At 54.6% G+C, this 21,414-nt stretch overlaps 1 protein-coding gene and 1 long non-coding RNA gene across 5 annotated transcripts in view; one reads left to right on the top strand and one right to left on the bottom strand.

The window, feature by feature from the left end:
- Positions 1-21,414, top strand: part of Cbfa2t3 (CBFA2/RUNX1 partner transcriptional co-repressor 3) — a 73,299-nt gene that overhangs the window by 17,013 nt on the left and 34,872 nt on the right. Inside the window, exon 1 of one of the 4 annotated variants that reach the window (XM_016005924.3) lies at positions 3,921-4,032. The exons of 2 other annotated variants lie outside the window; for them this stretch is intronic. The gene's annotated coding sequence lies outside the window, so the exon portion shown is untranslated. Of the gene's footprint in view, positions 1-3,920; positions 4,033-4,554; positions 4,825-21,414 lie in introns of those variants that run through there. One more of the 4 variants, XM_006987396.4, reaches the window with a different exon arrangement.
- LOC107402498 (uncharacterized) lies at positions 17,052-19,978 on the bottom strand. The gene is made up of 3 exons (XR_013051365.1): positions 19,861-19,978; positions 19,601-19,737; positions 17,052-18,695 (listed from the first exon to the last, which is right to left on the bottom strand). It is a non-coding gene; the product is annotated as an uncharacterized LOC107402498 (long non-coding RNA).

Raw genomic sequence — 21,414 nt, 5'->3', positions numbered from 1 at the left:
CAACCAGGCCCAGGGGTACAGGGGTTGGAGGGGGCAGAGGGCTCCTACTGCACCAGAAAAAGCAGAAGCCAGGCCCTCGAATCTTTCCACTGCCCTTTTCTTCTTTACGTTCGGAGTATGTTCTGTTAGAGTTGGGTCACAGAGAACTGCCCTCTCCAATGGGCTTCTTCACTTAGCAAGGTGTACCGGAGATTCCTCCAGGTTTTTTCATCCTCTTATGAATGAATAACATCCACCATCTGATGTGTCCCAGGTGGTGATGTCTATTCAGTGACGGATCCATTGCTTCTAACTTGGAGCAATTACAAATAAAATTTGCTGTAAGCAGTTGCTGGCAGGCTTCTTTCTAGACAGACAGCTTTTGTTTGCTTGCTTTTGGTGATGGTGGTGGTAGGTCTATTTTGTTCTGAACTTTTGATCCTCCTCCACCACCTTCTGAGTGCTAAGATTCCAGGCACACATCGCCATTTCTAGTTTATAAGGTTCTGGAGATCGAACCAAGTCTTTGTGCCTGCTGGGCAAATACTCTGTCAACTGAACTACACCTCCAGCCTGGAAGATTCTGTTTGCTTGTTTTAAATTGCAGTGTGTGTGTGTGTGTGTGTGTGTGTGTGTGTGTGTGTGTGTGTGTGTGTGTGTACGCATGCCTGTAATCAAAGGACAGCTTGCAGGAGCAATACAAATGAAAGTCAGAGGACAACTTGTGTGAGTCAGCTCTCTCCTTCCACCGTGTGGGTCCTGGGGATTGAACTCCAGTTGTCAGGCTTGGAGGTAAGTACTCCTACCGCTGAGTCATCTTTTTCACCCGGGCCCCAAAGTTTTTAAACTCACTTAGGAAACACCAAGAGGCAGGCAGGTGGGCTGTAGGGCAGGAGTGCTTAGTTTGGGGAGCGTGCCAAACCTGCTTCCAAAGTCCTCCTCTGCATCCCTCAGTGAAGGACCTAAGCTCCTGCTGCCGGGCTTGCATCCTTGGCTACACATGAAGTGTGGGTCTTTACTCAGGTACTTTGTCTTTATCTTCCTTGAGAGACATCTGTTCGGGCATCTGACCCACATTAATGGGGAGGCTGTTTGTTTTCTTGTTGGTTAATCTTAGGGACTCTTGGCTTATTTTGGATGACAGTCCTTTTCCAGATCTGTGTTTTACACATACATTATCTAGATTGTGACATGTCTTATTCTTTTAACAATATCTTTGCCACAGAAGAAGTTTTAAACTTCAAAATTCTAATTATTAAGAATTTTCTTCCATAGATCATACATTTGGTTATATTTAAAATCTCATTGTTTAGACCCAAGTTTTTAAGGAGAGTTTATTTTAAAATAGATAACAGCACCTATCAATCACTACAATTATCTAGGACTCACTAGATGCTGTTTTTGTCTTATTTTATTTTATTGGACACAGTCTCACTGTATAGCCCTGGCTAGACTAAAACTCACTATATACCTGAAGCTGGCCTTGAACTCACAGAGATCCACCTGCCTCTGCTTCTTGAGTGCAGGGATTAAAAGTGTGTGCCAACATGTCTGGCCTAGATATTCTTTTATTTTTAAATATCAGTATTTTGTCAGCTTTTCATGGCAGACAGCTAAACTCCTATTGAAGGTTTTTCAGTATCACGGAGAAGTGTTTAAAGGAGTCTAAACCTACTCAGAGTTATTATTGAAGGTCAACAGCAGGTGACAGCTGGGACTCGGGCTGGGCTGGCCCTAGTGGAACACTTAGCTCTGCCAAACACTAGCTTGTGACATTGAGGTCCCCAGCATCCTCCTCAGGCTGGCAGACTGGCAGGAAGATCATCTCCCAGGGCTACAGAGAGCAAGGTAGGAAAGGATAGGTGCCCGACCCCTGGCATGGGCTCCATTGTAGGCTTTCTAGGGTACCAGAAAAGAGTTCAGTCCTAACAGAGGGAGTGTGAGTCAAGAATCCCTGAGCAAATATTTTCATGCCCATTTTGTTTACATCAAAATCCTGAGCTGGGAGCTATGAGGAAAAGAGGTGCTGCCCTTTGGGGGGGGGGGTCAGGATGGCAGGAGGAACCCAAGGGCTGCTGGAAGATTGTTTTCCTTAGAGAAAAGATATCCATTCCAAAGAGAGCCCCCGGCTCCAAGTCAAAGCAGGTGAGTCTGGTGATAGTTCTGTACTGCGCCCTTGGCCAGGCATAGCACCTCTCAAAGCCCCAACGGGAGGCGGGGACCAGATAAAGGTGGAGAGCTGCCTTGACTGGGAAAGCTACAGTGCCGTAACAAGGAAAAGTGACTTCTCTGAATTGGATTGAGCCTTGTCTCTATAGACAACAAACACAGTAAAAGCTCCAGGCAGCACCTGGTTTCCTGATCCCACGGTCTCTAGCATGTCCATTAGACCCCCGGTGCTTGGCGATTATTTGTTGTTCTGAGTAGGTGTGTGTATATACCGTTCGTGTGGTCGAGAGCTTCCTTGAGGTAACATGACTAAGAACTGTGACCTGGCCATTTCCACAAGGAACCAGCCCTTAGTGAAGTAGCTGGAAGGCCAAGAGGGCAGGAGACTTGGCTTCTCTGCCTAACAATGGGCTCTGGAAAACATCTTTCTTGCTAGTGGAAAACGTAGGGACTGCAGCTGCCAGGACCCATTGCACACAAAGGAGCCCTCGGGGCCTCCACCATCCCTTCCCTATCCAGCAGCCACGGCTTTCTCAGGAGAGCTTTCGGAATGGGGAGGTTCACTGTCCCACTGGAATCTGTACCTCTAGCAGAGGTTGTGAGCACTTTTCTCAAGCCCAATGGCCACTTACCACAAAACAGACACAGCACCAGCAACCGGGTGGGAAAGCCTGCAGCCCAACCGGAGGGTCCAGCTCCTGCAACAGGCTGAGCCCCCAGACACTGGCTTAAGGGCTCTGCTGTCAAGCTGCTGCACCCAGACAGCTCTGCATGATAGCATCTCTGACGGGAACTGTGCTTTGCTTTCTTAGGGCACATGGCAAAAGTCCCTTCATGCTAGCAGTCCACACAGCTGGTGTCCATATGCCTGGTATATAACGTCTGTGGTCTCAAGCCATATATCCAACCCTGCTAGATCCACATTCCCCTGTGAAATGGACTCAGGGCCCTCCACACTTCTGCAGGATGGATGCAGACCATGTGGCCAGGTACAACCATGAAGAGAGATCTGAAAATGTGGACATTGTAGGTCCCCTCAGACTAGGGTTAGATACCATTCGCCACAGAGGGAGATCCAGGAGGCCAAGGAGGCCAGGAGGATGGGGCAGGAAGGCTGTTTTGTGTTTCAAGAATGCAGAAGTGGGTTCCTGAGAGGAACCCACCAAACTGGGGGAAAACAGGCCCGTACGGCAAGCGTGGAGAGAGAGGGAGTTGATTTTTTTTTGGGGGGGGGGGCATATTGCTAGATTTTCATTCTTCCCGTGCAGATTTATGCCTAATGAGATGAAAATCAAGGCCCCGCTGATCTGAAGTTCTGGCCCCTTCTGTCTCCGCAGACCGTGACCCTGGGTATCCCCCTAATCTCAAAGAAGTCAAGTGTATGTGGGACCGTGGGAAGGGAAGAAAAGAAAGTGCCGCGAGTTTGCTCAAATGTACTAACCAGAGGAAAGCATGGGACTCATCGCAGGGCGCTTCCAGGCAAAGTGGGCAAAGCGGGTGGGGAGAAGGCTCAGAGGAAGAGGAGAAAGTAGGACGCGGACAGGCAGAAATAGCGGCTGGGGGCTTTTCCTCAGGTTGACATTAAAATGAATGATATGCAAACGAATGCAAAGCATATGCGAACGCCAGGCCCGAGGGCGGTGGGGAGAACCAGATTCTGAGCCCCTCTTGCCGCAGGTCTCCTGGCGCCTTGGGGACCAAGGCCGTGCGCGGCGGGCGTAGCGCGCCCCCTGCCGGCAGGACACGGAGGTGGCCCGGGTCCCGGGAGGGCTTGCGGGAGGGGGGGGGTGTGCGGCGGCCGAAGGAGGGGCGCCCGCCTCCCGTCCGGGAGTAGACACCGTGGCTCCGGGAGCAGCGACGCCGTCGGGCTGCGATTGCTCCGAGGTGGGTGTGCGCGGTGCGCTCAGCTCGCCCGCCCTCCCGGGGCGCGGCCTGCGCGGGGCGGGGGCGCACAGCGAGGAGTCCGCCCCGCACCGCACCGGGTTGCCCCGCGCCGCACGCACTCCTCCGCACACTGGCTAAGCGTTGGGGCTCCTCGGCCGGTTCCCACTCCACAGCCCCTCACTCCTGCACCCACACAGGGTCCCAAGCGTGGCCTGGCGCTCTTGAGGTCCTTGAGTCCTGAGTCGGGCCCCACAGCCAAGTCCGCCGGGCGCGTCCCGGGGCCCGGCGGCCACCCGGGCGGTGGAGGCGGGAGCCGCTCTGGGTGTTGGGCGGCGCCGGGCGCACGGAACCGGGCCTCTCTCCCGCGGCCGGCGCCCCGGGGCGGAGCGAGCGCGATGGGCGCCGGGCTGGAGGCAGGTGGCGCAGCGGCGGCGGGGCGCGGGAGGCGGGGGCGGAGCGCGCGGGGCGGGGGCCGCGGGGCTCCGTGAGACGCGCGGGCGAGCGCGCGGCAGCAGAGCCGAAGGCACGGCGGCTGGACCCGGCGGCCGCCGAGGCCGAAACCGCCCGGGCGGCGTGCGCGCTTTGTTCCCGCGCTGGGGGCCGAGCGCACTCGGCATGGCCCAGGCGGCCGACCCGCGCGCCCCGACCCCGCCGCGCGCCTGAGCCCCGCGCGGCGCGAGAAGACAGCGTGCGGATCGCCCCCAAGTTATGGAGGTGGCGACCGAGTGAGAAGGAAAAGCCACTTCGGGAACCGGGTTGCGAGAGAGCGACGGTCCGCTGGAGCTCCAGACCGTAAGTGTCGCCTCTGCCCGGCTCAACGCCGACGCTGTCACCCTACTCTGCCGGTGGCTGCCCTCCTGGGGTCCCGCACTGCGCCCTCCGCCCTAGCCTGGCCACTTTACAAAGTTCATGCCAACAGCAGGGTGGAGCCAACTCTGCCCACTCATTTGACCGAATGCACCCACCATAGGTGAGCAGACAGCTTGACCTGTCCAGGGTGTGTGTGGTTAACCTTTGGGTGGGCGCTGAGTCGGTGGAGGAGTACTGATGCCCCACCGCCACCCGCAGGCGCCCCCCTCGGGTGCCGGGCTTCCTGACAAAGGCTGGTAGCCTGAATGTCAGTGCTCGGGGACTGACTGGAGAAGCAGAGGGCAACCCCCGGGGAGATGGGGCTGGCAAGAGAGGGTCTGCTGCTTCCTCTAGCCCTTCCCCCTCTTATTTTGGTCCCTGGATCAGCCATTAAGGCCTTGGGGCTGAGCATCCTTCCTGGTGGTGGGGAGGGGATCATGACCACCCTCCCTGGGGTCCTGACAGCCAGGTGCAGGCACAGCCTCCAGCTCTGATCCTTCTCACAGCCTTTGGGAACGGTCCATCTGTGTGTAGGGCAGGCCCAGAGCCAGGCTGTGGGAACAGCGGGGAGGAGGTGTGAGCACCGTGGAGGGACAGATGGCTGGAGATTCAGCCGGAGTCGGGCTGACTAAGGTGGAGCAGAAGGCAGCCAGGCTGGCAGCTCCTGGCTTGGAGCCGCTGACTCTGAATGCAGAGTCCCGAACTTAGTGTGTTTGGGCTTCTTGACCACAGTGCTGAGACCCCCCCCCTACCCCATGAATAGAACTATCTGATCATGTGAGCTGAAGCTGACTTTCAGAGCCCAGTTCCTCTAAATAACAGAAAATCTCATGCTCCTGTTTGTGGGGTTGATCCCAGCAACTGTCACACCCGTCCCTCCTACCCTGAGGCCAGGATGTGGCTTCATTATGTCTGGCTGGGTGTGTGCTTCCTCCCAGCGATCAGAAACAGGAGGTTCCCAGGCAGCCACTCAGAGGATGGGGCTGGCTGAAGACAAAGGAGCGGTCACTGTGCCCTGGCATTGCCCTTGCAAGTTGCTGGAAGGTTTCAGAAACTTCTCAAGGCTGGGATTCTCTCACCCCCCCACCCCCCACCCCCAATCCCAAATCCCAGGGGCTGGCCTGAGAGACTTCAGCCATACCTGGCCAGAATGCACTTGGCTCCCGGCCTGGGAAGAGGTAGGAAAGCTCTGTGAATGATTCCTGGCCTTGTGCATGGAAGGCTGCTGATAGGGGTACACTGGGGCCATGTTGTCGCCCCCACCCCCACACACTGAAGAGTAGAAGCTAGAAAATGTGGCTGTCCCCAGTTGGCACTGGGAGCCCACCACGCTGATAAGATGACGCTATTTGGGACTACGTTTTGCGGGGCCACAGCCACTCTTGTGCATTGAGAGGGAAAAGCAGAGAGAGCAGGAAACCTGCTAGCAGAAGGAACAGATGTGATGCTCGGTGCTGCCCGGGAGCTAGACAAACGCAGGGAGGGAGAATATCACGTTAGGACTGATTTTCTGGCGGAATCCACCCTCATGGGAGGTGCTGTGATCTTGGTGATTGGGGAGAGAGGGAGGGCCATGTGTACCTGGCACACCACCATGTTGTTGCCGTGCGCCAAGCTCAGGCTGGCATATGGAAGACACCCCTGGACAGCTCCCTGCAGGGATGCTCTGGAGCTGTGATGGGCCACCCACCAGCCCTTGAGGTCCCTGTCCAGCTTCTCTTCCTCTGTCACTGGGTTATCCATGTAATTGAGTTACCACCTCCAGGAAATCTCTCTGATTGGACTCCACATATTTTCTTTTCTGCATGACTGGGAGAAACTCATTTTTCTTCCTACACAAGGATCTGGAGATGCAAATGCTGCCGGGCTGGGTCACTGGGCCACAAGATCTGAGCCAGTGGGGTTGCCCACACCAAGGAGGGCCAGGCTTAGCTGCAGCCTCCTCTGAGGCAGGCAGGAGGGTATGTCAAGAGAGGCATTTCCCACCACCTTCTGGAATGGTCTTCCCTCCCCTGCTGCGCTGAAAGCAGGATGAATTTGGGGGTTTCTGATTCATTCTCTGCCTCCCACATGCCAGGGCAGTGGGATGATGGTAAATTAAATGGATCTGGATTTCCTCCACCACCAAGAGGGATGAGAACCCACCTAGCTCATTCATGTCTGCACGGATGTGCATGCACACACAAGGGTGCACAGAATCCAGCACAGGACAGGCAGCACACAGGCTACTGGGCTGGCTGTGCCTGGGGTTAAGGGAACTGTCTCCAGGGAGCTCCCTTGCCTGGCCATTGTTTCCTGCACTTGCCCACTCTGGATCTGCTTGCTACGGAGCAGGGCTATCTTCTTTAGCAGTAACTATGATCTTCAGAATTTAGCTCATTGTCTTGTCTAGATGAGTGCCCTGTGAGAGAGCCTTGGTGGGGTGAGTTTGATGACTAGCTGGCCTCTCCCAACTTTGTGGTCTGCCCTGCCTGTGTCCTGGGATCCTTATGCCAGGTCTTCTCTTCAGCAGCCTTGGAGCTCTGAGTATCTATATCCCAAGGGCTGCAAGCGACCAGGGTTGATGCTATGGGTGGGGAGCCCTCTGCTGGGCTTCCTCAGGCAAGTGGGGTAGAGCTGTCTTACAGTCCCTGCTCAGCCCCATTGCTAACATTATTGGCCTTCATGAAGCTGGGCCACCCCATCCCTGGTTCAGACCTCACCGAATTGGCATGTGGGGGTGCCACTCAAAACACTCTGGAAACCACTGGAACAATGTTTGGCTATTACAGTGAACACAAACCCATTGTAGGAGCACCCACATCCACTGGGTAGTGTCATCCCCCGGGTCCCCTGAGGGTGGTCAACAGTGGGACTATGCTGAGGTTACTCTGTCTGTACATAGCTGGCCCTGGAGAATGTTTGCCACTGTGAACTAAAAGTCTGTCCCATGCCATGTAGAGGTAGGTAGATGACAGAAGTAACCCCGGGGGCAGTCCACCTCACCTTTAGGACCTCAGACTTGCCAGATCCAGCCCTGGCTTGCCTCATCTCGCTGGGTCCTTGCAGTGACCCCAAAGTAGCAGCCAATGTCACTGCCCCACTTTACAAACCCAGAGGGATTCTTTGGACCCCAGAGGCTGATGGACACTTGGGATTCCCCTGAGTTCTGACCCAACAAATGATTTGGCTAACAGCCATGCAGTTGTATGTATATCTAGGTTGACCAGTTGTACCCCTGCGGGGGGTGGGGTGGGGAGGGACTGTGGAGGACCAGAGAGGTACAGAACTCCACAGGGGATAGGCCACAGGCCTGAGGCTCCTTTTTACAAGGATGTCCAGCCTCTAGACCAGATGAGGGGTATGGGGCTCTGTTGTTATCCTGATAAAGTGGTCACTTGCTGTCTTCCCCTCGTGGCTCTCAGTCTCCCCAGCTGAGTGAGTGAACATTCTCCTTTTCTGGTGGACATGTCGCCCGACTTTGCTGGGCACAGTGAGCAAACCCAGTTCTGTTTCTGAGGTCCCCAGACTGGAGCAGGGTATGAGAACCGGGTTGCCAGGGCTTCCTTTGTATGGAAAACGGTTCTTCCCCTAAGTGGGGAAGGCTGGGCAGAGCCTGGCATCCGGGTGTGCACCTGAGATGGTGGAAGTGATAAGCACTCTGGTTCCTCCTTTCCACCTCCAGGCTCAGCCTGACCAGGTGGAAAGTGGCTTGGCAGAGGCCGTCCCTTCCCTTGAGCGACAGCGCACTTCCTGAGGCAATAAAACAGAAGTTCAAGCTCCTGCTTTTTGTAATTTGTGAGACCTCAGAGCAAGCCAGATGTCACCGGGAAGGAAAACAAAGATGCATTTGGCCATAATAAGGAAGATTTCTCCAGGCCAAGACTCCCATAGCACAGCCTGAAGCTCCCTTTCATCCTCCTGGGGCCAGTTTATCCCTGTGCTCTGAGCCTCCCAGGCAGGCCCTGAGGCTCCTCATGGGGGTAGCAGAACAGTCTCCTGTTTACTCAAGGGAGAGGCGACAGAGGGGATGAGGGAATGGGAACATGGGAACACGCCCTGACACTCCTAGGGACAGGTCCAGAGGGCCCTTCGTACACCTCAGTAGCCAAGGTTGACTGGTGGGAATCAGAAGGACGTTCCCCCTGGCCCTCCCCACCCCATCCTGGAGCATCAAGGAGACAGCCCAGAGAAAACCCAGTTCAGCTGTGGTGGGTCCCATACTACAGAGAAGGCAAGTGCGAGAGATTCAGGGCCCCTACCCATCTGTGGAATCTCTCTCCTGTCCTCAGAAAGGAAAGGGACAACACGTTGGCTTTCAAAGCCTCATCCACAACTGTGTGACATGCTGCAAATTACTTGCCCTCCCTGGGCCTCTGATTTCAATTATGTCTGTTGGGTACAGGCTGTCCTAGCCACTCTTCAGAACACCTCGTGCCATCTCTGGGTCTGGAGCAGATGCAAGCATCAGGTAGCCATACTCAGGTCTCCCTCCTTTCTTCCTGACCCTGGGCTGAATGCTTGCTCTCTTGTTCTAGCGAGCAAGATGGCCTTGGCCTCCTACCCAGCACCTCTCCTCTCAAGGGGACAGCAGTAAACACGGAGCCAAACCTTGGGGCTCTGTGTGCCGTGCGTGCCCTTTGAACATCCATTTCATGGAAAGACGACCCGGGCTGGTAGAGCATACCCTGAAGCTGCTCCAATAGACGAAGCTACCAGGTGTGCACACAGTGCCGTCACTGACCGCTGTGGCTCTCGGGATGTGGTGTGTACTGCAGGGTGTGCTGTACCCAGGGACCCGGAGTGGCTTTGCAGAGGTGACCCATTTAGCTGAAGCCTCTACCAGGAAGGACTCTGGCCTACATCCCCAAGGCTTTCCTCTGGACTGGGGAAGATCACCGTGCGGAGCCTGGAGAGGCCCCGCAGCATCCAAACAGAGGTCACAGGGTAGTGCTGAGGGATGTATGTCCGGTGGGACTGCCGAGAGGGCCTGGGCTGATAGTTTGTGCACCTAAGGACCTGGTCAGTCTGTGGCAGGCATCCAGCACACAGGAGACCTCTAGCTCTCACTCTGCCCCCATCATCTCTCCAAAGACCATCAACTTGTCTGCAGGGCACTGTGTGTGGCTCGATAGAGGGTACCCGGGCAGGGCGGCTGCACAGACAATGAACAACAGCTAGACTTTGAGGCCGGGCTTTGGGACCTATGTGCACATGTATGCAAGCAGGTACAGGTGCGCAGGGTGTGTGCAGGTGAATGTGTATGCAGTGCAGACGCACAGTGTATCTTGTTGGGGACCACTTGGCATGTTTTCAGGGTATGTCTGTCCCTCCGTCATCCCCCCCTCCAGGTAGGTTCTCACTCTATGCCTTTAGCTGGCCTGAAACTCCTTATATAGATAGAGCAGGCTGGCCTCAGATCTTGGAGATCCACCTGCCCCTGCCTCTGCTTCCTGGGTGCTGGGATTAAAAGTGTACACCACCGTGCCCAGCTTCTGTATCTGAATAATGCTCCACTGTGTGGACATGGTGAGCATGGTGTTTCTGAATTCCCATTGTCCCTCACTTGAAATGTGTGCTGTTTCCCACCCTGGTTCTGGTGACTGGTGCTACTACTGTGGGCATCAGGCAGGTCCTGGGGAGTGGACTGTGTTCTGTGTTCACTGGCTTTCGAAGGATAAACCGAAGAGAAAAGCCACCTGCCTGGTGGCCAGGGCTGGCTGTGTGGCTGGTTACCTGGTCCTCCCTGCCAGGGACAGGTGGGACAAGGAGTGCCACCCAAGGTCCCCTGCTGGCTTCGGGATGCCTGACCAGTGCCTGTAGGGGGTTGTTTGAACAGCAGCCGTTCTGCCTGCAAGCTGTCATCATGTTTGGTTCCACAAACAGCCACTGGGCTCCTCAGCACCTGCTCTGTGACCAGATGGTCTCAACCCAGTTTTGTCCCCAGCCTCTCGGCTTCTGCCCTTGCTCCCAAGTCCGTCCTGTGTGAGCAGCCAGAGGAGTCCCCGCTACTGCCCATTGTGTGTAGCCCTCAGGAAGGAAATTGAGCCACAGATTGTAAGACCACACAACCCTCATCCCACTGGCCACTCGCTTGGTTCTGCCTCTGGGACCTTTGCACTGCCTGTAATCCTCTCCCCTCCCAGGATGTGCATGGCTCCCACCTTCTCGTCTTTGCCCGAACGTTGCCTCTTGGATGACACCTGCCCGTCCTCACCTCCTCTGCTCCATTTGCTCCGTGGTAGAACTCGCCTTGCACTGTGCAGTCTTCTGTTTCCAAGTATCAGGACCAGCCAGCTGCCCTGCTATCTCCAGGGGCAGGTTTTGTCTGTCCCAAGCCACCTCCTTTGGAGGGGGAAGGCGTTCTGCAACAGGTCTGTGTCAGGCTGCTGCAGGGCTCCCCGTGGAGCTGAGAGAGCATCACTTGCTGAATCCTCTGTTTGTTCCCTCTCTCTCTGTACCCCACCCCTGCCTACAGGGTGGCAGGGTCTTGGGGGGGGGTCTCAGGCCCACCAGCCCAGCAGACAGCTTGAGGTTAGCCTGGCTGTTCCTTGAACTGTTGACCTCCCAGACAGACATTTCCTGAGGGGCCACACCGGGTGATCGTAGCCCCTCTAGGTACAGAGGAAGGAGAGGTACCGACAGGGAGGGCCGCAGCTTACTGAGGACCCCAAAATTCACCCCTTCGCATAGATAGGACAGATGATCCCACAAGATGGCTGTTTTGCTGTACTCATAGGTTCTGGGGCAGGATGGGGACAGGGCCCATGGGGGCAGCATCCCTGCCCCATGGGTCATGTCCCCTGGGCATTTCATGCCTTGGCCACCAGGGCTACCAGTAGCAACCTGAGTAGTGGGAGGTCAGCGCCGCGGTCACAGCTTTTCCTAAGCTGACCTTGGAGTCCTGCAGTGCTTTCAATGTGGCCTTGGGTGGAGGCCTGAGCAGCTGTGCTGCCTGCTGGAAGCGGGGGCTGGAGGGGGGGGTAAAGTCAAGCTGACCTCTGGGCACGGACAGGGTCAGGGCAGGCTGGACCTTGGGCACTCCCGTAGTGCACCCTGTGTGGATGATGCCAGGCATGAGGAGGAAGTGGTGTGGTGGGGGAGGCAGATGGTCTGTTCCCCACTTGCTTCTCAGTCTCCCCCAGAGGCCAGTCCATCTTGTAGTCACCGTCCTGTCCACCCCGCCACCCTGGAGCAGCTGAGATCCATCTCTGGCTGGTATGCCCCCCTGTAGCCAAGGTGGCTGTCTCCCTGGCTACCTGGCTCTGACCCTTACAGGACAGGGAGGCTGGTGGGGAGGAGCAGACGTCCCACCTCCCATGGCCCAGCCCCTCTTCCAGCTCCTGGACAGAGGGCAGAATCCCAGTACCAGATCCCCTGGGGGACACAGTGAGCCAATTACTTTTTGCTTCTCGCCAAATCTGGAAGCAGTAGCCCTCCCAGTGTGCAGAGTGCTGCGGGAGTTCAGTGCTCCCTGTGTAACCACGCATGCGCTAGGGATGGCTGGGCTGCACGTGGGAACCCTAGCCTGGCTGCGCAGTTGCTCCAAACGCTGCAGGGCTGCCCTTGGCTCCCCTCATCTGAGCTGTTGGCCTGGAGCTGCACCCACAGGCTCACAGATGGGCAAGGGCTCTACAGATGGGCGGACAGCCTGCACTCTACGCCACAGTTTTGAGACTGTCCTCGGCTGAGACAAAATGCAGCCGGTAGGGGTTGTTCCTTTGACAGTGACTGGCTTGCAGGCTGCCTTATATACAACTACTGCCTTATATACAGGCTACTGCGGTCCAGCACCTAGCCAATGCTGCCCCGTGCCTGAGAGGGACAGTCAGTGGAGGAGATGAGTGACGGAGCCTCCGCCTGGACCATGGGAGCTCCCTGGCTGCCTCTGGCCTCCTGGTAAAGGGACTGTGCTGAAACCCGCAGGGGGACAGAGCCAATAACCGTTCCACAAAGCTCTTCATGGTTGTGCAAAGGCCCCGGGGCGGGAACGTGCCTGACACACGAGAGGAATAGCAAGGACACTTAGGATGCAGAAGCACCCAGCGTGAACAAGGAGGGAGAGTTGAGAAGTGCTTGGGAGGCCGCCCTGTGGTGCTGTGGGGACCTGACCTCAGCAGATAAGTCACCGGGCATGAAAAAGCAAGGGGTGTCTTATGCCAAACTTCTTGACACTGAAGCACCCAAGGACCTGATATGGTGATCCCACTCTACCCCCAACCCAATATATATATGATATATTTTACAGATGGGGAAACGGAGGTTTATGAGTCCCTATCCTCAAACCTCAAGCCAGCAGCCAGTTTGTCCCTAATGAAGATTCCTACCAACTGGTCTCCCTGCAGTCACATGCTTGGTGTGGTGAATGCTCATCACACTCTTGAGATAAAGGGCTGGGGACAGCCACAGGTCATCAGTCTGACATAACACATGATAAACCCACTCCCCAAGGCTTGGCCTGGTGACTGCCACCAATCAGAGGGACACCAGTATTGGGGAGGTTAGGCTAGGATGCTGGGACCCTCAGGCACTCCAAAGGTAGTGGCAGACTGGTTTGTTGTGCTGGACTTAGGGAGAGGACCTGAGGCCTTGGGCTGTACCTCAGTGGTGAGCATTCTCCTGGTGTGTGTAAGACCCTGGGCTCCACCCCAGTGCAAAATGATGTCAGAGGAGCTTGTCACAGCTATTAAACACTAGAGCTACCCTGTCCTGTGTAACAGTGGCACCCTGAGCCCCAGGAGACACAGATGCATTGCCTGTCACTGGTTGTTTTAGGTTTCTTCTCTTGCTGGGATAAAGCACCCTGGCCAAAAGCAGGGTTTATTCATCTTAACGATTCCAAGTCATAGTTCATCACGGAGGGTAGAAACTCAGGGTAGAAGCTAGAGAGAGGCTTGCTTGCTATTCCACTTAGTATAACCTCCAAGGACTACAGCCAGAGGTACAGCGGGAACAATGGAGAAGGCTGCTGGCTAGCTGGCTTGCAGGCTGCCTTATATACAACTAGCTTTCTTGCGTAGTTCAGGGCCACCTGCCGAGGGAATGGTGCCTCCCCCAGTGGGGTGGACCTGCCTACTTCAATTAACAATCAGGACAGTGCCCTGCAGACATGCCCGTGAGCCAGTCTGGTCTATGCAATCCTTCAGTTGAGACTTTCCTGTCAGGTGACTCTAGGTTGTGTTGAGTTGGCAGTTAAAGCGAACCATAATACCTGAATATCCTAGGATGGAGCTCCCTGACCGCTCAGTGTGGTGTCGCTTCTTTCTCTGATGGGAAAAGTCGATCTCTAGCATGGAGGTCATGGCCTTTAACCCTCCAGTAAGCAGGAAAGAAGTAGGCAATGTGAGAGCCTGCTGAAGGACGGACACACACACACACACACACACACACACACACACACACACACACACACGCCTCTCTCCTAAGAACAGTCTTACAAGGATGGGCTACAGAGGACAGACCTTCCACCACCACCCCCATACCGGCTGCTTATACTACCTGCTTCTCTGCTTAGAAAAGTGCCCGGCAGGTTCCCATGCATGTTAGAGTTCCTAGCTGTTTTACACACCTATGGATCCCTAGAATCCCAATGGTATGACCTCAGGCAGCTCCATACCCTCTGTGAGACTCTGTTTGTCCTCGCTGTTAATGGAAGCAATCCCAGAGCTGAGCACCTGGGGAGCACCTCTTCCCAGGAAAATTCCCCAAGGGATCCACCCCCACATCTCAAGGTCCCCTGAGACCATTTGGTGGGATGAGTCAAAATACCCATAAGGTTCCTGCTGGAAAGGGAAGCAGCTTAGCCAGCCTCACAGTTCCCCCAGAGCAGCTGCACCAGCATCAACACCAACACCAGCCCATCTGCCTGCCTGGAACCTTCCCAGGGCTAGGAGAGATTGACTAGGCTAGGGCAGCAAAGTTTCCACCCACTGTGGACCATCCTCTTGTCCTAAAGCTGGGAAGGGAAGGGTAGAGCTGGGCTGTGCAACTCCACGGTCACTCTGTGTCCACCGTGATGTGGTATAGAGCTGAGATGGTGTGGATACCCCCTGCCTTAGACAGGACCCACACACAAGGCTTGCAAATGTGCCTCTCTCCACATAGTCCCAGGACATTTGCTTTATCTGTGTGGATCACTGTGTGCTCCCCAGATCCAGGGCTTGGTAGGTGAGCCTGAGCATGAGTCTTTTACTATATGGTGGCTTATGCTTGTAATCCCAGCACCCAAGAGGCTGAAGCAGGAGGAATGATAGGAATTCAAGGCTAACTTGACCTATATGCTAGGGTTCAGACCAGCCTGAGCTACTGAATGAGACCCTCTCTCAGAAAGCAAAATTTAACATCAATATGGTGATGCACACCTGAAATCCCAGCACCCAAGAGGCTGAGGCCCTGGAGGTTGAGGCCAACCTGAGCTACAGAGTGAGTTCCAGGCTAGGCTTGGACCTTGAGACCTTGTCTCAAATGAACAGGCAAATAAACAGAGAAAAGCTGACCCATGTGTGGACTCCTCTGCCTCCCAGGTGTGTCCTAGTTCCCAGAACAGGCCTGGATAACGGGCTGGGTTAGGATTCCTTCCTTTGGTTGTCCTGGGAGAGTGTCCTCAAAGGATGTCCATGGTGGACTTTAGGGAACCCAGTATCCGTGTTCTAACACAGGACCGTGTGTCAGGGCTCTTTCCCACCCGATAGCTACTGCCGGTTGTGCTGAGATCAGATGTGACATGCTTAGCCACGTCCAGAAGATGCAGCCTCCACTTCCTGTGATGCACGGAGTGAGAACAAGCCTCTGCTCCTCCTCAGCGTGGCTGCAGTTTCGGCTTCTGTGCCTTATTTGCTCAGACCAATCAGAGTTCAGACCCTCACACCAACGGGTCGGTGTTTGCAGGAAGTGTGGGTTACAGACGCTCCAGAAGGCGCCCCAGATGCAGCTGCTGTGTGATCCTGCAGCAGGAGGCTGCCCTGGACCCCTGCAACTGGGAACTCAGCAGGCACTGCCTAGGAGAGGCTGGCCCGGAGCAAGGGCAGAAAGGCCTGTATGTCCATGCTTCAGGCACTCCCGTTTCCCAGTAAGAATACCAAGGAAACACCTTCCCCCCAACTCCACAAAGTAGACACTGACTTCGACTCTAAAGCTGTGCCTTTCCTCATCGTCCTGCTCCGTGGTCCATCTCAAGCCTCCAGTCTTGCCAAGCAGGGAAGGTGTGGGAAATGCGGCGGGCCCTGTGATGGAGCCAGGCAGCCATGTGAAGAGAGAGGGTTGGGAGCCTGTGTGGAGCAGGTTGGCCCTCTTTGCTGTGTGCACAGGCAGTCTCATCCTCCCTGGGCTTCTGTTGCCCTGCCTATGAAATGGAGATTGGAAACTTTCCTTTCTCGTCCTTATCATCTACCAAGCACAGGCCGGGAGGGTTAGATAAGCTGACTTCTTGCCTGGGGCACAAGCTGTGCTGCCAGAATGTGGTCTCCCCTCCGACACTGACCAGTCCTGGGAATTTGACCTTGGATGGGTCTCTGTACTTGGCAGCCCAGCTTGGAGGTCATGACGGCTAGCAGGGATGCTCCCCAGAGGAGGCAGGCAAAGCTTCCTCCTTCCTTGAAAACAAGCAAAACGGATGGTGATGAGGTTGGAGAGGAAGAAGGACCAGATGAGTAGATCTGGAGCCGTGGGCACCCGTCTTAGGTGTAGTGGAGTGTATTCAAAGTGTGAGGGCCAAGACACCCAGCACCCATGTGCTCAGTCCACGGTGCTGGTGTCCATCCCTCCCAGGGGACTCCCTGACCCCGGCAGAGGAACAAAGATGACTGACTAGGTGAGACCCTGTGCTCCTGCTCTCCAGCCTTCCCGTGGGATCTGGGAAGCCGCGTGTGGACAGCACTCTGTCCCTGATGTCCTGGTATCAACGGGACCTGACGGCAGAGTCCCAGGGCAACAGATCCCCCACCCAAGAGACTCTGAGAAAAGGCGCCTGCTTGGCAGCTTTGGATCAGGAAATCCCGGCTGGCAGGATGCCACCACCTCCCTGCCACCCTGATCCGTCACCAGCCAGACATATTTCGGATCCTTGCCAGGCAGGGGGGAGGGGTGCCGGGGGAGGGCTGCACCCAGCCCCCCTGCTCCATGCCATCCTTGCTGCTGCCTGTGTGTAATTAACAGAGTAATTAAAAACAGGATGAGTTAATTGGTATTCATTTATGTGGCAGATGTTTTTAATTGAGGCAGGAAACAATTTACCTGTTTACATAAACAATGGCAAAGGCAGGCTTGTAAAACACATTTTAAAAAAATTTTTCCTCCCCCTGCCTAAAAAGAAGAATCGAAAGCACTGGGTCTCCCCTGTGCAGCCCTGGCCTCACAGTAAGAGTGGGAGTCCTGCAGTGGGAGGGGCCGGCGGCTCCGGCCTGCCAGGAGGAAACATCTGTTTGCCGGTTGCTTCCAGCGAAGGCTGTTTCCTTAAATTCTGAGAAAGGATGTGTTGTTCCTAGGTTGTGGGAGCCTGCTTGGGGTGACAGCTGTCCAGGCCACTGTGGTCATCGGGAGGCCCGGCAAAGCAAGGTCCAGACGGATCTAGCTAACCCTCCGGGCTTGCACTGTTAGTGACACTGTTGTACACGAGTCTGTGTAGTGGGCTGCCCTGCTTCTCGTGTGGTGACTGAAATTTAGAGTGAAATAAAAAGTTTAAATTCAGTTCCCCTTTCATAGCCACCTGTCAAATCCTCACTGGCAGCCAGGGCTCTCGGGCACTGTCATGTACATTCCTCCCTCACAAGGACTTGGAGCACGAGGACTCAGTGACACCTGCTGGGGAGGGCACAGAGAGCTGGCACATGAGAAAACCTGCACTCCAGAAGTTGCCTGATCCCAGTGACACAGATTAAGTACTTACTGTATGTCTGGCCTGCTTTTCACTGCTTTTTGTGACATGTTAATTACTCTAATTCTATCTATATGGTGTTCCCATGGTAATTCTCAAAAGGGGTAGGATGGGGGCTGGAGAGATGGCTCAGTGGCTAAGAGCACTGACTACTCTTCCAGAGGACCTGGGTTCAATTCCCAGTGGCTAACAACTGTCTATAACTCCAAGATCTGACACCCTCACACAGGTATGCAGGCAAACACCGATACACATAAAAATTAAAAAAAAAAAGGGGGGGTAGGATGATCCCGTTGCAGTGCAGGGCTGGGTTCTGAGCTCCATGTCTACACTGGAGAACACCTTGGCTTTGCTGGGTGGAGAAATGCCTGTGTTAGAGCAGCTGACTTGGAGACACTTGGTTTAGGGAGTTTGGTTGACTTTGTTTTGTTTGAGACATGGTCTCACTATGTAGTCCTAGCTACCCTGGAACTCACTATGTAGACCAGGCTGGCCTCAAACGCATGAAGACCTACCTGCCTCTGCTCCTGGTGCTGGGATTAAAGGCTGCACCACCACAAACTGCTTTGGTTTTCTTTTCTTTCCTTTTTTTTTTAAGAGTATACATGGGCCGGGCAGCGGTGACAGTGGTGCACGCCTTTAATCCTAATACTCGGGAGGTAATGCCAGAAGGATCTCTGTGAGTTCGAGGCCAGCCTGGGCTACAGAGCGAGATCCAGGACAGGCACCAGAACTACACAGAGAAACTCTGTCTTCAAAAACAAAAACAAAAAAAAAAGAGTATACATGACTGAAATTGCACTTAGCTAGAAATACCAGAAACACCCCAGGAGGGTGCAGGAACTGTTTGCTGAGCAGAGATTGGTGGGATGGACTGGGATGCTGTCCTTGTATCAAAATGTGAACCCTGGAGTCACGCACGTGCCCAGCTCACTCATCTGCTTGCTTCCTCGTGCTTCTTCACCTGTAAAGCAGATAAATGACAAGATTCCAAGGCAGTGTCTGGGGACACAAGCCCAAGCAGGCACAAATCCTCAAAATGGTCTTTTCACAGATGTCAAGGGCAGAGAGGCCCTGAAGCTCCCAAGGCGCCCTGGTGGAGAATCTGGGCTTTTGGAGACCTTCAACTGGGATTTTGCAGATCTTTGGGGACAGTTCTTAGGGCAGGGTAGAGGATAGAATGTTCTGGAATCCATCAGGCATGAAGGCTTTAATCAGAGAAAGTGCCCCAAGCTCTAGCTTGGGGTGGCAGAGGATGTGGTCCTCCCTCCCTGGGTCACCTTGACTCCAGGCTTTGTAGCCCAAGGCTTACCTGGAGAGTCAGCCACAGGTTTTGTGTTGTTTGCTTGTTGGGGATGTGGGGTCATGCGTGTGGAAGTCAGAAGACAGCGTATGGGAGTCAAGCCTCTCCTCCTACTAGTTCTGGAGTTGGAACTCAGAACATAAGACATGGGCGCAAAGTGTTTTTATCTACTGGGACATCTCACCAGCCCACAGCCATAGATTTTTTTTAGGTCATCCAGAGGACAGCACAGTGGACAACAGCTGGGGGGGGGGTGTTCTGGGCCGGTAGCTGAGTGGCCTCAGAAGAATGCCAAACTTTCAGAGTACATGGCTAGGGCCTGCCCAAGGCTATAAGCCCTGACCTCAGCAGTAGTGTCCTGACAAGCCCCCAGCAAAGGCCTAGACCCACATGGCTTCCCTGGAGTCTTCTGACAGCCTGCGGCCCTTCCTCTGCAAGGCAGAAGAATCACAAGTTCCCTTTGATGTGGGCTCAGACCCAGGTCTTAGGCCTGGGCCTTGCTGGGCCTTCTCGGGGCAGCCCTGTGCCCTAGGTATGGAAGAACAGAATGAGCCAGAGGCTCTCACCTTGGCAAGATAGGAGAGAGAAAGCCATAGGCCTGTCCCTTCCAGATTCTGAGGAGCTTCTGGGCTTCCCACAGTGGGCATCAGGTTGGTACCATATGGGGCTGCCTCTGCACCCTCCACAGCAGCTCACAGGACACCTGTGCACCAGAGGAAACAAGGCAGAGAAGCCCTAGAAGTGAGATGCCCTGTCCACCCTCCTCTGCCCACCCCACCCTCCCAGGGCATTTGTTACTTATCCTGAGACCAGGTGAATCACATACCTCCTCGGTTGAGGGTGGAAGCCTGAGGTCTCCCTCCGAGGTCTCTAAAGCCCTGTCTTCCATGTGTGTAGCCTGCCCATCACGGTATAACTGGAGTGCATAAGGAAGAACATTCTCCATGGGACCCTCATGTACGACCACTGGTCCCCAGTTATGGTTTAGCATCCAGGTGAGCAGTGTTGTGATTGTAACTTTGCAGCATACCTCCGCGGGTTCGAGGTGGTGTGAGAACCCTGGGAATCTGCGGGACCCAGGGCTCCTTGCTCTGCTAGCACAGGGAAGTCCTGTTGCCGGCTTGTGTTTCAGACTCTTTGCTAGCCTTTTCTCAGGGCTCAGGTACTGCCCTGCCCTGGGCTGTCACAGGGCTGGGTGTCACCACTGAAGCCAGGTGGGACCGGTTCACACCTCGGCAATGGCAAGGGAGTCCCTGAGGTTGGTCAGCTCCCCGTTTGGTTTTCCTTTAAAGGATCTGCTGTCATGTTTCTGGTTTGTCACTGGTCGGTTGTGGCTTTGTTGTTGTTTATTTCTTTGTTTTGAATCTCTGGCAATTGAACTCAGAGCCTTGTGCATGCTTCTACTCTACTACTGAGCCTTAGCTACTTATTTATTTGAGACAAGCCTTGACTGTGTAGCTCTGACTGGCCTGAAACGCGCTGTGTAAACTAGGCAGGCTGTGAACTCACAGAGACCCACCTGCCTCTGCCGTCTGAGTGCTGGGATTAGAGGTGTGTAGCGCCACACCTGGTCTTGTTTTTTTAATATTATTCTCTCTCTCTCTCTCTCTCTCTCTCTCTCTCTCTCTCTCTCTCTCTCTCTCTCTCTCTCTCTCTCTCTCTCTCTGTGTGTGTGTGTGTGTGTGTGTGACAGAGAGAGAGAGAGAGAGAGAGAGAGAGAGAGAGAGAGAGAGAGAGAGAGAGAGAGAGAGAGAGGTGTGAGTGTCATATGCATGTAGGTCCCCGAAGAAGCCAGAAGGGAATGTCAGGTCCTCTGGAGGTGGCTGTGAACTGTCCAAGATGGGTGCTAGAAACTGCAAGAGCACCAAGTGCTCTTTTCTCTGAGCTATCTAGTCTCTCCAGCCTCCCGGCTCTTTTCTTTATTTTTTTCTTTTTCTTTTTTTTTTCCTTTAACTTTCTGTTTTGAGACAGGGTCTCACTAAGTTGCCCAGGCTGGTTTTGCGCTTGCGTTACTCCAGCCCAGATGTCCCAGGTGACTGGGGTTGCAAGCCTGCGCCTCCAGGCCCAGCTGCCAGTGCTGTACCTGTTTAGTGACTTAAAAATGTGTATTTCATTTTTAAGATTTATGATGTTTAATTATGTAGAGGAGGGGGTATGAATGGGATTATAGGCACCTACAAAGGACAGAGATGTCTGAGCCTCCTGGAACTGGAGTTATGGGCTGTTCTGAGCCACTTGACATGGACGGGAATCAAACTCGGGTCCCCTGCGAAAGAAGTGTGTTCCCTTAAGCCGTCTTCCATCTGAGCCATCGTTCAGCCCATTTAGTGACTCTTGTGGTGTCTTGTAGTTCTCTGTTCTTTGTTGTCACTGTCTCCCC

The sequence above is a fragment of the Peromyscus maniculatus genome, chromosome 5 (genome assembly GCF_049852395.1).
Source record: "Peromyscus maniculatus bairdii isolate BWxNUB_F1_BW_parent chromosome 5, HU_Pman_BW_mat_3.1, whole genome shotgun sequence".
Taxonomy (NCBI): Eukaryota; Metazoa; Chordata; class Mammalia; order Rodentia; family Cricetidae; genus Peromyscus; species Peromyscus maniculatus.
The sequence above is the reverse complement of the archived record's forward strand: the minus strand, read 5'-3'. Positions and strand labels throughout refer to the sequence as shown.